Raw genomic sequence first — 16,046 nt, 5'->3', positions numbered from 1 at the left:
TGGTACTACATGGCTTTAATTATTGTAGCACATTTAAAAATTGTTTGGTTATTCTTGTGTTTTTATTTTCTCAGATAAGCTTTAAAATAATATTGTAAGTTACCTATCAAAATATTGACATGGATTTTGATCCAAACTGTATTAAACATATACTTTTTCGGGGGTAGAACTGGCATTTTAGTCATAGTGATTCATACCTTCTGCTTCATCTCTTCATTTTTTTCCTTTCTTTGAGGTGCTGAGATAGATTTCTATTATCTTTCTTGATGTGAGTCCTGTGCATTTCTGAAGTTTATACCTAGGCTTCATATATTTTTAAAATGTTATTGTAAATATTATTGTTTCCCATTATGTTTTCTATTTTATTTTATTTTCTATTTTATTTATTTATTTATATATTTATTTATTTTGGTGATACTGGGGTTCCTGGAAACCCTTCTACTTCCAGGCTACACTCTGAGACCTATTTTATATTTTATTTGGAAACAGAGTCTCTTAAGCCAGCGCGGCTGGCTTCGAACCTGCGTGATCCTCCTGTCTCCGGCTCCCAAGCACGGGGATTATAAAGCGTGCGCCACCACGCCTGACTATTTTATTTAATTAACTTATTTTATTGCAGTACTGGAGATTCAACCTAGGGGCATTCTACCTCCAAGCTACACCTCCAGCCCTATTTTTATTTTTTATTTTTGAAACAGGATCTCACTAAGTTGCAGAGGACCTCACTAAGTAACTTAGGCTGTCCATGAACCTGCAATCCTCCTGTCTTAGCCTCCCAAATTGGGATTACAATTATGTGTTGCCACACCTGGCTCTACCATTACATTTTTTAACATATAAATAGGTATGATAGTAATGAATGAATGAATTCATCAGTTCATTCTGCAAGTATGGATACATGAGACAAATATTTTGCATAGTTATTTTTATTATTTTTATTTTATTTTATTTGGTGGTACTGGGGTTCCTGGAAGCCCTTCTACCTCTGGGCTACACTCCCAGACTTATTTTATATTTTTATTTGGAAACAGGGTCTCTTAAGCCAGTGCGGCTGGCTTCGAACCTGCGTGATCCTCCTGTCTCCGCCTCCCAAGCGCAGGGATTACAAGCGTGCGCCACCATGCCCGGTTTGCATAGTTATTTTTAAACTTCTGCCATTACTGAATTTTCTTATCAGTTTTTAATTACTTTTATTGATGCATTGTAATTATCAATTGAAACGTAATTGTAAAACATCATACTTAGCTTCAAAGTCATACAAACAAATTTGCACACAGATCTTGGTGTGTTTTGGTTCAGATCCATTCTGCTAACAACCCCTCTCCATACATAATAGTGATATTGGTAGTGATACCTTCATACATAGACATAGCATAATTTGAATTTTTTTCTTTCATCAGTTCTTTCTTGGATTACTAGGCATATGCCATGGGTTGTGATAAGTTTAAACTTTTATTTATAAATTAATTGTGGTGGTTTAAGCCATGTACACAAATTCTTTTGCACTGTTTTTATAAAATGGATGCATCTGTGTCCTGTCTGTCCCCTTGAATCACAGCTCCTCCCAGGGAATCCCTCATAACTAATAAGATCTAACACATGCCATGTAACTTCAAAGTTAGGCCAGAACAGCTTAGTTAGTTTCTACCGGGCTCTCTTGGGACACTTACTCTTGTTGAAACCAGGGCCATGCACTGAGCCCTAGTCCTCTGAGCTATTCATGCTGGACAGACCATTTGTAAACACTTTAAGTGACAGCCCAACTGACCTCCCTGCCAGCAGCAGCAGTAGCTACATGCCTGTGCCATCTTGGACACCCAGCCTAGACAAGGCTTCAAGATGACAGCAGACCCAGCTAGACAAGGCTTCAAGATGACAGCAGACCCAGCTAGACAAGGCTTCAAGATGACAGCAGACCCAGCTGATTCCTGATTGTAACCACGTGAGAGAACCTAAGAAACAACTGTCCAGTGAATCTCTACTGAATTCCTGACCCACAAAATCATGAACAAGATAAAAATGGTTGTTTCAGGCTATTTCGTTACACAGCCATGGTAACTGTAACAATAATCTATTTTGTTTTCTCTTATTGAATTATCCTAGCTACATAAACATCAGTCCAAAATGATAATAGCAATGATGTAGATGTTCATAACTTTGGAGGAAAAACCACTTATATTTTCTTTATTATTTAATATAGCTGCTATTTATATTAGGCATTCTATATAATAAAAAACCCCAAATGTTCAGTGGCTAAGGACAATGAATGTTTACTTATTATAAACATAAAGTTCTGGAAATCTATGTAATTCCCAGGGGCAGCTGACCTCCATTGGTGGGTGCTTCAATGATCCAGGCTGATTAAGTCCCTCAACCCTACAGTTGTATCATCAAAAACACAGGACATCCTTGACTGACAGGCAAGGAAAGAAAATGGTGAGGATCTTTGCTAAGCAACTAAATACTTTGGCATAAAATGATACAGTTCAGTTCAGCTCAAACTCATTGACTAGGACTTGGTCACATGGCCTCACTTCATGTTAAAGAGGGTAGGAAGGTGTATTCTTCCTTTATGCTTAGACGGAGTAGAGAAGAGGTAACGGGGAACTGAGTAATGCCTATTACTCATTATTTTAACTATTGTGCTAACAAAGTGTCCTACAATTACAAGCATACTGAGGCTGTTGTATTTAATTAGGAATCAATAATAGATGTCAAATGCTTTTCCAGTGTTTATTAAAATGATCATATGTTTTAATTCTTTTCCTTTAGACTCTTCATATTGAGCTATTATTAGTATATTTTTACTGGTGCATTATAGTCTCACATCATAATGTAGTTCAGAGTGATAGGGACTTAAACACACATAGCATTTTAATTTCTGGCATACAGGGTACTCAGGCATGATATATTATTTTTGAAAGGTGGCTAAGAATCCGAGACAGGAGGATTTTAGGTTTGAGGTCCATGCCTGATAACTTAAGGAGATTTTATCTCAAATTAAAAAAATAAAAAGATTGAGGATATAGCTCAGTGGAGAACCTCTGGGTTCAATCTCTAGTAACACACACACACACACACACACACACAGAGCTAAATGTAACAGTTAAAATTTAGTAAAATTCTTTTCATTTATAAATATAATTAATCAAAAGGCAGTAGGGGTGTGTGTGTGTGTGTGTGTGTGTGTGTGTGAGATTTGGTATTATTGCTGCTTAGCTTTATAATTTTCATAATTGAGAGCTTTCTTAATTCATTGTTTTGGAAGAGTGCATATATAATATTTTTGTTTGAGATTTTGATCAAGTTTATGAAATATTTGTTCTTGTATATTTAGAAAAGAATTACTAACTCACATTTTTTTTTCTGATAACTAGTCTACTTGGGTTTTCTATTTCTTGAGTCAATATCCATCTATATCTTGAGTCATATCCAAAATCATCTATTCAGTCCTGCAGTTGAAATTTACGAGGTAGAATTTTTCATAGTGTCCTTTTATAGTGCTGTGTGATTTCCTCACTCACTATTGGATCCCTTTTCTGTTTTCTGTTTCCTCATGTTGGGTATTTGTGTTTTTATCTTGATTAGACTTGTCAGCAACTTATCCTATTGGCTACAACAACAACAAAAAGAGTTCTGAGATTTAGTTATCACATCTAGTGTTTCTCTGCCTCTGTATTTATTGTAACAGCTCTCCCTTTTCTTGGCAGAGACTTAATTTCACAGGCAGGTACTTTCTCTGATTCCTCAAAGCAAGCCTCTGCTTTTGAACTCCTGCCTCTTTTCATGTGTCTGGTGATGTTTTCCTGTTTGTTCATCCTTACAAGGGGAGTTCTGAGCTGGCTGTGAGGTGGGAACTGCCAGAGAGTTCCCTGGAGGGGCCAGAAGGAGAGGAAAGGGAGGTTGAGATTTGCTGTTATTTTTTTCCTCTACCTTTTCAGAAATCTGACTGACCATGAGGGAATGAGGCTTAGCGAAGCCAATGCAAGGAGTTGGTGCCAAGAGGTTCATCTCTGCTGAGGAGATTTGCGCCTGCATTTAGCACTGCCTGGAAACCCCACCTTATCACCCACATCTTTTCTCAGCAGTGTCTTCCAGTAGGAGTTAGCCACCTACACTCTTGGTGAGGAGTCATGTCCTGCCAAGGACAGGCTGGGAGTTCATATTGCTGCAGGATTCTGACCCCATGTGCATGGACTATGGGTTCAGATACTATTCCACCCCAATGGCCCAAACCACCCTGTTGTGTTAGGGTTCACAATGGGGTCCTTTAGAGGACCCCTTACTATGCTTTTCACTGTCTACTGGGCCACTACTTTCAAAAAAATATGGGATGGCAAGACACTTGTTCCAAGTAGCAAGTTAGATACATGACACACAGGATGAGCCTAGGTCAGGGTAGAACCTTATACCAAGTCCATTTGATCCTTGGATTAAGAGTTTAACTGGGCAGCTGGCAGCTCTCCAGGGGTGTTGGCAGATTAACAGCTGGAGGATGGGGTAGTGTGCATAGCTTAAGCCCAGTTTACCAGCTGGCATTCTCCTAAAAGCAAAGCCTGAATCAATGTTTATTTGGAAACATGATTCTAGGGAGCAATGGGGTCAGGGGGTGCTAATAAGAAAGAAGAAAGGTGTGCTATAGGTTTGCCTTCTCCTACAAGGGTCTGTTTGGCTGTTCTGTAATTCAGAACAACCTTCAGAGAAGGCAAAAGAGGAAACACTTGTCCATCAATTTCAGTCTCCTGTTGGTCAAAAGCTGCACCATGGGCATGAGCTTCCCTGTATTTCTGGGCGGCACACACTAAGTAGGTTCCTGTGGGCATCTCAGAGCATAGGGTCAGAAGCCATGGACCAGGAACCCAGAGGTGTAGAGCCTGTCTGAGCATAGACACTCTAGGCTTCTACATGAAATCTCCAGAAGTCTCTTTGGAAATGGTCACCACAGCCATGGATAAGAGAAGAGGTTGAGAGTGTTGAAAGTGGTATGCAGCAGATATCTGATTTACCTGGTCAGTATTGGACACATTCAACTAACAACCATCTCCCATCTCCTCCTTCCTCTCTCTGGGGTGCTCCAGACAGATGGAGGGTGTGAAAGCTAAATTCCTTAGCATAAATCTTTACAAGTTTCTCCCTATCATTCTGGCTTTTCTTAATGTCATTTTATCTCCCGGGAGATAGAAATGTACAATGGACCAATTTTCTGAGAGAGTACAGACCATCTGGAACAGGCACCTGGAAGGGATGAGCCACTTCATCTTTGTTCAGGCTCCTTTACGTCTTTTAGGTAGCAAAACATGCTCCAGCATCCACCACTGATTAAGATTCTTATTTTGGCATTCTGTGTCTTGTAATCAGAGGAAATTCCTCTTGGATTTACACAATGGTTTGGCGGCCAGGCGTAGTCACGGTTTGCCGTCCTGAATACCTATTTGTAGGCATTTTGGAGGAACGTGGGATGAGATGGAGTCAGATCTCATTATAACCTGGAAGGAGGCTTCTTGGCCCTTCCTGCCCTCCTGCTTCATACAGGGATATATTCATTTTCTATTTAGCCAAATAGAGTTCTCCCTCATTCTAAAGGGGGTGGTAAATCCCATTCTATGCTCAGCTATCTCTTAAAGCTGGCCTCCAAATTTAATCAACAACTCAGAAGAGCTACTTTGCGGATAATTGTCTGGGATAAAAGCCTCCATCTAGTTCATAGACACTCAGGATGTGGTGCTCAGCAGCATAATACTCAAGGTTCTACAAACCTACGCTTGGCTTGGGTCTGACTTACAGAGAAGTGTATAGCTGGGCTCCTTCATTTTGCTCTTTAGTTGAGAGATTTTGCCCAGCCGGTCTATAGCACAGAGCTATTTAGACTCCAGGGAGGGAAATGCACTGTGTTCTTCTTAAGGAGGCTGTTAAGGCCATTACTTAAGGGAATTTATGGAAAGAAAATTTTAAGTAGGCTCTGTGGCAGAAATGCTTTTATTTATGTTGAAAAATTAATTTGCTTTTCCCTTTTGGACACAGAGCTGTTGATTATGTCCCTTGTTTTGGATGGGCACTCTTGATCCACGTGTACGGCAAGTTCTGGGCTGGGGCCCACCCTTGGTATCATCTCATCCATCCCATGTTTATTTTCTTACATTCTCACATCTCTACTTTGTGTAAAATTGGCTTTTTCTGGTATGAAAGAAAAAAAAACATTAGAAAATATAGAAAATTATTATTTTTTGCTATAAACTTAAGTAATTTTATTATTCCAAAGGCTGAAAGAAGGAACAGATTAAAGCACTACACCCAAAGGGAGAATGTAGTGGAGTAACTTGAAAATAAATTACTGAAGTTTTTGGATATAGAACAGTTTTTATAAGGAATTTTATCTCACATCTTTGCTTAACCAATTGTCTTTCTGACCCAACTAGATCCGCCCCTTCTCCAGGCAAGCCTTTTGATGTGGGGATTCACTATCTTACATCCTGTCTGATAAAAATCGTCTTCCTATAGGTGTAAGCTCAAATCTTTAAGACCCCAAAAGGTGTTACTTCGATAATCCCTAGTTAGGACTCTCTTGAAGGCTTGTGCCCTCTTCCCCCATCCTAGTCCAGCAGCTCAAAGTTACTTGTCTTTAAAATGCAAAGGCCCTGGGCTACTAGAAAATTATAAAGGACAAAAATACTCATGTTCTCTGTGATGAGAGATAATTACTGACAATCTGATATAAATGCATATATAATTAATATATGTATTTATCATATAACCAATATATGATAACATATATGTTACTTTTTATTTTTGGTCATGGGGATTGAACCTGGAGGCATTCTACCTCCGAGCTACACCCCCTGAATATCTTTCCCCCTTCCTTCTCCTCTCTTTTCTTTCTTTCTTCTCTCTTTCTCTCGCTCTGAATCAAACCCAGGGGCTTTTACTTCTGAGATACACCCCCAGCCCTATTTTATTTTTATTGTAAACCAAGGTCTTATCAAGTTTTCATTAAATTGGGAAGAGCCTTGCTAAGTTGCTAAGGCTGGCCACAAACCCACAATCCTCCTGTCTCATCCTCCCAGGTGCTGGGATTACAAGCATGTGCTACCATGCCTGGCTTTGGCTTTGCTTTTTTGTTTTTGAAACAGGGTTTTGCTAGGTTACTGAGAGTCTTTCTAAGTTTCTGAGGCTGGTCTTGAACCTGTGATCCTCCTGTCAGCCTCCTACGTATTGGAATTAAAGGCATGTACCACCACACCTGGCCTGATATAGTTTTAGATGCATTTATATATTCAATTTATTTTCTCTTACTGTGTACCTATAGTTCTTTGTATGCTGATAACATCTATCCACCCATGCACTCCAGATGTCTTGAATAATTAAGCTTCATTCCAATGCCTGTTCTATGGACTTTTGCATTTCTACTGATTTTCAGGGCATTATAATCGCATGTGCCTCTCTGTCTCTAGTTGTTCCATTTTTGAGCGTCATCCTCTGTGGATGCCATGTCTATTGGATGTCAATGGAGATTCCAGGCTCAGTACCTTTGCTAAGTTTCTATAGAACTTAAACCAAACTCTGGAGAAGTCTAGTTGCCTTTCCTAAAGGATTAGTGATCAATTTTTTTTTTAAAAAAAAGCCTACTCTGTAGCTTTTTTGCCTGTTTCTCACTGATTTATGTACTCTCTGTTACATTCTTGTCACCCCCAAAAACTGCCAGAAGAAATTAAATCCTTTTTCTTGTCTCCTGTATGGCAGGTGGATGACCTCATACCACCTGCCTGGATGACTGAAGGTTTCTAGGTCCGCTGGAGTTCTGATTGAAGAAGGGTTCAGTCCCTGGAATTAGAGGAAGATCTTAGGCCAAACCAAAGCTACCAATCAGAGCCTAATCAGGGTATACCTTAGGTCTGATGTGGGTTCACAGTGCAGGTACAGCCCCATAGGAAGGCCAGGCTAGGACCCACTTGGGTGGCCAGTAGCATAAACAGAAGTGTGCCACTATTGTCTGTCTCTCTCCTGGGCTGGAGAACACAGGATGGGGTGTCCCTCACTGATAATGTTGGCCCCAAAGCTGGGGTGGCTTCCTTAGTGTGACTGTGGGAACACCCAAGGCTTGAGCTACTCAGTGTAGCTTAGCCTCAGTTTCTGCAATACTGTGAAGGTGTCAAGGAAAATAAGGAATATTTATTTAAACATATTTCCATAGAATATGACTACAGTATGTTCTTAAAGGAGAAGAAACAGGTTCTTGAATATATATATATATATATATATATATATATATATATATATATATATTAACAAGTATTTTTATGTGGGAAGTTTCATTGTATACCTCAAATTTGTATTGAGTTCTGTCAAATAATTATGTACTATTTTTTTCTTTCTTTCTTTCCCTTGTTTTGTTTTTGGTGTTGGGGATTGAACCCAGAGACATTCTACCTCTGAGATACACCCTGGTCCTATTTTAAAATTATTATTTTGAAACCGGGCTCACCAAGTTGCCGAGAGCCTCACTAAGTTGCTAAGGCGGTTGCCAACCTGTGATCCTCCGGATTCAACTTCCCAAGTTTTGGAATTACAGGCATGTGCCAATCTGTCCAGTTTTATGTGGAGTATCCACTTTGGGGAAAAATAATATGTTCCAGAGTATATTTGTTAATATGAATAAAGTAAGAAATTTTCATCTTCCTAATTTTCCTTTGCCAGTATCATCTATTACATTTGGGGCCAAAGAAGAATTATAGCAGGCAGAATAAATGTTAACATGACCAAGGACACAGTGACAAGGATAACTAGCTGACCCACGTCAGGAAGCACCTGTTCTTCAGCTTCTGTGCCTCAGGGCTCTAGGTCCCTCAGGTGTAGGAAGCCTGCCAGGCTCTCAGGGCTGAAGGAGAACAAAATGAAGCTTGGACACTAGCCCTGTGGTCCAAGGAAGCCTGCCAGGCTCTCAGGGCTGAAGGAGACCAAAATGAAGCTTGGACACTAGCCCTGTGGCCCATACTTCCAGCTCATGCTTCTACCTGGATACGTACAAGTAAATTGGGAACCAGTAAACACCTAGGAGTTGGTTCCAGTTATTTCTTCTAGTCTAGAAAATATAAAGAATATGCATCTAGTTTTGAGATTGGCAGCCTCAGACCCTATCTTGAGAAATGTCCTTTCCCCCTTCCTCTTGCGCTTAGAACAGTGCTTGCCCAGCTACAGCGTGCATTGCAGTCATCTGGGGCACTCATTAAGCATGCAGATTCCTGGCCTCTATCCTGGACCTAATGAATTAGACTTGACATGTTTGGACATTTCCCTCATGAAATGATGAAGATGACCAGGGGACCACACCGTGAGAGTAAAGATAAAGGCTGCATCAGGCTGCATTAGACACCATGAGTTAGTGTCTAATCTCAACACTTATTAGAAAATAGAGAAAAGGGGTCTATTCTAAGAGGTAGAAACCCTACCCCTTGATTCTGATGAGGCCATGTAACTAGATTTGTCTAATAGGATGTTGTGGATAGGATTCAAGCAATAAAACTCTCATGCTTTTGCCACCATCACAGAAACATCCGGCTAGGTTAGCTTGCTGGTCTCAAGAGGAGAATAAGATACACGGAGCCAAGCCATACTGCCCAATGTGCCTGGGGACCTACCAGGCTCCCAGGGCAGAAGGAGAACAAACTAAAGAATAAAGCCCTTAGTCATAGCCCAGCTGAATTTGCCTCCATCGGTTGAGTCCCAGCTGTCTGCTAAAAAGACTTTTTTCAAGTCCTTGAGTTTTTGGAGAAGTCTCTCATGTAGCAGTAGCTAGTTGATCTATCAGGGCAGCTTGTTCATTTCAGATGCTGAAATTGTGATTCTATGGGTGCTTAAAAATCTGTGTGCTTAAGCCAGGCTTGGTGGCACACGCTTATAATCCCAGCATTCAGGAGGCTGAGACGGTTACTCAGCTACTTAGTGAGGCCCTCCACAACTTAGTGAGACCCTGTTTCAAAATAAAGAATAAAAAATAGGCAGAGGTTGTATCTTGGAGGTAGAATTCCCCTGGGTTCCATCTCCAGACCCACAATAAAAAAATCTGTGTGCTTGCCGGGCGTGGTGGCGCATGCTGGTAATCCCTGTGCTTGGGAGGCGGAGACAGGAGGATCGCTCAGGTTCGAAGCCAGCCTCGCTGGCGTAAGAGACCCTGTTTCAAAAATATAAAATAGGCCGGGCGTGGTGGCACACGCTTGTAATCCCCGCGCTTGGGAGGCAGAGACAGGAGGATCACGCAGGTTCGAAGGCAGCCGCGCGCGCTGGCTTAGGAGACCCTGTTTCCAAAAAAAAAAAAAAATGTAAATATAGGTCTGGGAGTGTAGCTCGGGGGTAGAAGGGCTTCCAGGAACCCCAGTACCACCACCACAAAAAAAAAAAAAAATCTGTGTGCTTAACAAATGTCCCAGTGATTCTAATGTTAGTGCTCTGTGGATCACACTTCAGAAAATGCTGCTCGAGATACAACCCTTTTACTAGCTTCAGGAATACTCGTGGAAAGATATGCTGATATACTTGAGCCTCAACTTTTTCATCTGCATAAAGAGAATAGTGTGAATTTCCTGTATTGTAGTTGGGACTATCAAATAACCCTAAATGTAAAGAAACCTCATTGATAACAGGAATCTTCTCTTCTACTTTGTTTCCATCTCATTCCCACCCAACCTTAGGAAGACACCAGTGCGAATATCTTAGGAAAACATGAATCTCAGGGTCACAGCTTTATTGTATAGATTTTTAACACAGCCATATTACAAACATTGTCAGGGAACATTTACAAGAATAAATAAGATGGACTTGCAGGTGTAAAAAGATTACACTTCACTGTAATGTACAGTCAAAAAATATATCTGATATTAATTGACCTGACATTATTTACCTTCTGCTTTTTGAAGCTAGAATTGGAAAGGAAAAGGAAAGAAAAAAAGAGAACATTGACAGCACAGTGCTGGCTTTTTTTAAGTTGATTTATTTTGTTTTCTCTTCTCAGACGTGCTTTATCTATCAAACACCCAAACTGTACAAGTGCAGGCCGTTGGGATTTGTGGAGGAGGCTGAAAATAGCGTGGAGACTTTGGTCTCATGCAGTAGCATATGCCCAGTGGATATGGAAATGTCAGCCTCCCTGGATTTGAGTGGGGACCTCATGATAGCCCTTAGAGGGCTATGATGCTGTCCGGTAGCCAAGGCAATTTTAGAGGCCTCAACTCTGCCTTTGATTGGCTACTAGGATGTAGAGTGAAAAGAGAAGGTAGAAAAATGCTTTCAAATCTGATTACCAACATGGGTTAACCTGGGCTAACCCAAGATCCACCTGGTGATGAGATGTCTACACTGGGAATAACTAATCCCGTTTCAGCCGAGTCGCTGTGCTTCTGAAATCTGCTCCAACAGGCCTTGAGTGGGGAGTGGGGATAGAATTAGCCTTTGGAGGTAATGTGGCTGGTAATCAAAGCCCTGCTCTGGGTCCTACAGGGACCTTTACTGGTTTCAGCTGTCGCTGATGGTTCCATTGGCCAGTGGATCTAGGTTATGGCTGCTTTCCTCAGAACTCCGTGGGCAACAGGCCTATAGCCAAGAAGCTCTTCCCTCTGGTTTGGCGATAACGAGCTTTGTTGACCCCAGGATATGTGGCTAGAGCCTCACCTTGGCCTGTGTTGTGGGGAAAATTGGGTGGGAGAGAAGAAGTCTTCAACCTGCACAAATCAAGGATTGTGCTCTGCAGGTATGAATGAATTCAAACATGATCCAAGCTCACAAGATATCACCCACCTAGAGTGAAGGTAAATTAAAGGGCATCTCAGCAAAGCTGCATCTTCCCTTTAAAGGGGTACCTGGTTTCTGGTGGATAGCCATTGAGACGGGCAGCTTATCCTTTCTGGTAGTCAGAAAATTATTCCTTACAGGTTATTCATTAGCCCTATTTCCACTTACAGGAATGACTTGGGACTAGGAGACTGACTTTGTCCAGTAATATGCACTCCAATGGAGGACACAAGCACTAGTATTTTGTCTGACTCTTCAGAAGCCTGATTTTACCTAGGATGACATCACTCTGACCCCTATGCCTCCAGAAAGCCCTGAGGCTTTGACCCAAAGAACACCTTGTATTATTAATCTTCTATGGAAGGGACTGGAGTAGGGTGGGCCCTGGGAATTTGTCAGACTCTTAAATAGGCACTGAAACACTTTTATAGGACCTCAAATTTGCAATTTGGCAGGTTATGTGCCACTACTCCTTCTCCCCCAATTCTAAGAGTATCGTTCACCGAGGAATCATGAACTACATGAATTATCCTGAGCTCCATTTTTCACACCAGTATTTTCCTGTGTGGTATTCCAAGGATCCTAGACCCTCATTCTCTGAACATTCCCACCAAGGACTAGGGTCTGCATCCTACCACCCAGAGAAGTTCTCAGATACAGAGGAAGCTTCAAAGTTATCCATCCCTGAAAGCTTGTTCCAATAGATCTTTCATTCCAACTTTTCCCAAATCCCTTATATCAGCCCCAGTGGACCAGTGCCAAGCTCTTAGATGGATAGGATACCAGGACTAGGACTGCTGTTGTAGATGTGATTGTTGGTACTGATCCCCCCTCTTGGGGATCTAACATTTATAGGTAGGTTTCAGGGGGTGAATGTGGCTCTTTTAATACCCTTTCCCTTTTGAAAATGAACAGAAGATATGCAAGAAATGGTCTCTACGAGACATGTACAGACAGTGCCATGCAAAAGTCTATGCTTGGTTACAAAGAAACAGAAACAAAATCTGTTTTTGTGCACAGATAAGGCATAGACCTCTCTGATGTGCTTCCAAGAATCATATCAATGAACCTGAAATGTATGTCAGAGGAAACTGGAGCTGCAACACTGCCCCCACTGCCCACCACTGACTTCTCTTCCTGATGTTCAGATAACATATGACCTCAAAGACAGATCCCTGCCAGGTAAACCCAAGACTCAGCACTTTTTAATTTCTAGATATATATATACATGGAAGGCCTCCAACAGGGAGACCTTACATGGGAGTACACAAACAAGGCTGAATATCAATTGTTTCCTCTGGTTGGATTGACAATTTTCTGTTTTACTTGGCTAAGATTTGGAGTTAGAGTCTAAAAAAAGATTTATATTGGTTGGGTGATGGGAAAGGCAAGCCAGGGCTTTGAGATGACATGGCCATCTATGTTTTACCTTCTGACATGCCCATCAACTTGGGTTGACAATTTGTCCCTAGGTATGTTGGTCCAGTACAGTCCATTGACCTTGTGGCTTAGAATCAACATCCTTTTACGATATCACTCCTGACTTAGGCAAATGCCAGTGGCCTATCTGGCCAGCCCAGGAGTGGCCAGCTACAGGCTAATAAAGGGTGAGTTTCTCTATTTTATTTCCAGGCAGTCACTGACATCATAGTGCCTGCCTGGCTACTCCTCCCTGGGCCTCATATCTGTTGTCTGTGGCAGTTTTGCTAGACTGAAACCTCTATGCACTCCACAGGGGTTCACAACAGAGGGGAGAAAGTGTGAATTCTGGTGAGGACAGGGGACAGGAACTAACACAGCAACCAGAAATGGAGGATGAATAGAGGGGAATGAATGAGGGGAAATTACCATTTTCCCCCCAGACACTGAGATTTGTTCCAAAAATGCACCATCATTCGTTTCGAGTGTGTCTGATGAGTCCTGCTCCATCCCCTTGGTTCTGAATATTCAATGGGTTCCAATTTCCTGGCCTGGCCTCCCTGTTTTCCTGCTTAAAGTCCTTTAAATCTTCCCCTTCATATCTGGCCGAGGATTTTTTCCCCCCATGTATTGTTTGGTCCACCATTCTATGGCAAGAAATTGCAAAACTGGGGTTCTACCCAAAGACTGAGCTCTTTTGCCACAATTACACCCCTTATCAAGGGATGCACCGTGTTATAGTAATCTGTGCTTTCTGGTAGCACCCCTTTCTGGGTGCTGGATGCTGCAGGAATCCAATGAGTTTGTGTGGATTTGCTCACATTAGCAACGATGGAATTTCGTCTTGACAGTGGGAGCTGTTCTCTAGAAGCCCAGCATTCAGAAATGTGTTGTGTAAGGCTGTGTTCACTTCCTCTTCAGAGTTTTGTGGGCTCATCTTCTACCATGCCAGTTGGGAAAATCCTTATCATTCTAGTCTGTCAATGGTTTGCTTCCAGCACTCAACTGGAAGAGACTATAGTTGAGGTTAACTCGGGAACAGGTTCAAGACATCCCCACACCAAAGGATCTGCCTAGCAGAGGGTGAACTGGTCTTGAGCTTGAATCTGAAATTGGCTTCTAGATGAAGCAGCATGGATGAGCAACTGTGCCTCACACTGGGAAATCATTCTCTAGGGTCTATCAGAGTGCACTGAGCAGATCAAAGCTATGTGAGGAACAGGGCCATGGATTTTGTTAGAGTGTTTAGAGGCATATTAAAACTAATCAGGATAGATTAAGAAGTAGAATGCAAATATTACAAAAATTGTTCAAGTAAAATATACTACTGCTTAGAAACTTTAAGCTGTCTGCTTTGGGCTTCGCCAGAATCCACCTAGTTATCAACTGCACCCTGGTCTCTGCTGTTATGGGCAACCCTGTGGGAGAATCTGAGACATGAGGGTGGAAAATATTGTCACCATGGTCAGAGAAACCAGTTTAAGCTCTGGCTTGCTCATTCTCTAGCTGTGGGACTATGGACAAATGATATCTCCCTCAGGGGCTTCTGTTGCCTTATCAGTAAAATAGTGATATGATATACTTACTTTCTCATTAGTAAAATGGTGAAGTGATATACGCAAACATTTCTTAGGAGTGTTAAAGGAAGTGAGCTCACATTACAGTCCCCAGCACAGGGTCTTCTGGTTCCATGTGATGGCTGACAGCTGGTGAGCCACTGCTTAGAGAGAGCCAACACTGACAGCCAGCTGGTCCCTTCCATGCCCACAAATGGAGATCTGCTCTGGCTGTCTAGAGATCCAGAGTGCCCTGGCTAACCCAGGATCTTCACATCAGAAAGGAAATGATGTTGGGATGTAGCTGAGACACATCCTGAAGCTAGGACAAAAACTCTTGCAGGTGGGGACATTTCCTGGATTCTCGTTAACTCCTTGCATCTTACTCAAGTAGGGTCCATGTCTAAGAGGTTAGAACCATTGGAAGCTCTTTGCTAGGTGAGATCTCTCTTTGGAACCTTGGAGATGAGCCTAGTTTCTGTCATGGGGACTCAGAGAATATTAACATTATTTTCCTCTGATCATGAAAGGGCAAACATACCCTGTAACTAGGGTGGGGTGGAGGGTACCATGGGGACATCCTGTTTGCTTGGGCGATATCTTGGGAAAGGGATAAAGTCTAAATTCCTGGCTACTATTACCCCATCTCATCTAAGCCCTTCCATATATCTTCCATGTGAGATCTTAAATATTCATCATGAGCCTCAGTTTCTCTTTGCATACACTAGCCTAAGACTGACTCACTATCTTACCTTCTTTGGAGGGTAATTGTAAAAAAATGAGGGGGGTGAGCTGGCTCTTGGTAGGCTCCTATGCCACAGCCTGAGTTTTTACAACTTTCTTTCTCCCCGAAGTCACCCTTTAAATTTCTGCCATTTGAAATGATAGAAACCACTGTAATTTGTGTCTGTCATCTATTTAACCACTTTCTGAGCTGGAAATATCCTAGGATTTGTATTAAATAGCCCTCTTCCATCCTCACCCTGTCTGGATGAGGCAAGATCTGAGAAACTCGAATGGAACAACAGGCTGATTTGCCACGCACAGGCTCTTGGAGACTGGAGAAGACCATCTGGGGCAGTGAGCTAGAGCCAGAGGAAGCCAGCAGGACCTGTATGGGCTGGCCCTCGGGCACCTGTTCAAATATACCTGGAAAGAGGCCCATCAAAGGAGAATATCAAGTCAGTCATGGGGTCCCCTTTGCCTGCCTTTGCTTTGAGATCTTTCTTTTTGAACCTCCAATGTGACAGCCCTTCCTCGATCAATCCTGGTGTCCCTGGACTTCCAGACATC

The sequence above is a fragment of the Muscardinus avellanarius genome, assembly GCF_963383645.1.
Source record: "Muscardinus avellanarius genome assembly, chromosome: 19".
NCBI lineage: Eukaryota > Metazoa > Chordata > Mammalia > Rodentia > Gliridae > Muscardinus > Muscardinus avellanarius.
This window is presented reverse-complemented; position numbering follows the sequence as displayed.